Source organism: Corapipo altera, unplaced genomic scaffold (genome assembly GCF_003945725.1).
Source record: "Corapipo altera isolate COAL_440 unplaced genomic scaffold, ASM394572v1 45, whole genome shotgun sequence".
Taxonomy (NCBI): Eukaryota; Metazoa; Chordata; class Aves; order Passeriformes; family Pipridae; genus Corapipo; species Corapipo altera.
Genome location: NW_020884877.1, coordinates 8,154,442 through 8,156,076, shown reverse-complemented (window position 1 = coordinate 8,156,076; position 1,635 = coordinate 8,154,442).

Sequence of the window (1,635 nt, the reverse complement as noted above, 5' to 3'; positions counted from 1 at the left end):
TACTTGACACTGGCCAGTTTAAGGAAGTTAAAGCTTTCCTACTGTTTTAATTTTTGTCTTTCTCTCCCAAGCAAAGCTAGGAAAAGAAACTTTTCCATTCTATTATGCTTCCACAAGGGAAGACATGTATTTCCCTGCAGGCCACTAGGCAAATCCAGTTAGAATAGTTTAGGATACAGGAGACATCCCAAACATTTTTTTCTTTCACCTCCCAGCCTCTGAGAAAAAAAGCTTGTCAGCTAGTGACTAAGTCTGATAAGCCTGTTTATATATTGCAGAAAGAGTTACATGCCTTCTCATTAGCAGCTGTGCAGTGTTGGTGCTTGAACTGCAGTTTGTTTGAACTGCTATCTCCACAGGCAAATCATATTCCATATCGAAAAAAACCCAAATGTAAATACACATTAGAGAAGATAACTCTTCCTCTCCTGTCTTGGAGAAGGAGTTATGGAACAAATCAGGTAGTTTATAATGACTACTGGTAGCACCCCACTATGCTCTCCTGAGACTTCTACCTCCAGATGCTCCCCAGAAACTCAGCCAATTTTCTGTGCATATACTAGAAACTAATTCTGTGGAGACCATTTCCTCACGAAATTACTGATTCCTAACCCCTTTCTTCAAGATTTTCTACTACACCTGCCTCTAAAATTTCCATGTGAACTCCTCCTATATATGACATATACTCCTCTTGGTTTCCTCATATAAGAAGTCTACCCCTGTTCAGAACCTGAACCTCCACTTGAACAGAAATAATGAATTTATTCCAACTATATGTATCTGATTCAAAGAACAGGAAGCTTTCTATTTTGCTTTAAACATAACTGATAAAATCAGCAAGTACAGTAACATTTCATTAACACAGTTTCCATTTTTTAAGACCCCTAAAGACATACAAGTGAGAGTGGTTCCTCAATAATTCTGTTTACACAAGAACTTAATTAATTGCATGTTTGACTTAAAACATATGTGTATTCCCTTGAAACTCATGAGATAAATAAAAAAATCCCATAGGGACAAAAAATTATCTTGCCACTAGGGAGATGGACTTATAATATTTTCGTGTGAAAAATCAATTTTGCCTAAGAAGATATATTATTACACAAGTCCTGTGTTTCAATATATTCAAAATAAGCATCTGGAGTTAGAAAATTGCTACTCTAGGTGTGACAGTCCTACTCAATATTTTCATAATATGAACACTAAACTATGTTTTTGTAACAGTTTATTGGTCTGAAGAAATAAGCTGTTGGATGCAGATGAAATCCTAGACTCATTAGAATCAGTCAGAATTTTATTTTGATCACCAGATTAAGAATGTTACATTCATTTTGATTTTGAAATATTTTTCTGCCTAGATATTTCCTGGTTTTTTATGAAGAAGATACAGCAAAAGCTATGACAATGTTTAAACGTTTTTTGTAGTTTGCTCTTTGGAGTAATGAAAGTCTTATTTTAGTATGGGAATTTCCAGAATTTTTCCTCCAGATAACTCTGGCTAAAGTGACCCAGTAGGCAAGGTTTCCATTTCTGTAAAAAAAAAAAAGGCAAAACCACTACATATTTTTTGCCAGCCTTTTAAAATGCCTACACATTCAAAGAGATCAGCAGGGCACTCTGGGAATATTTGAACAC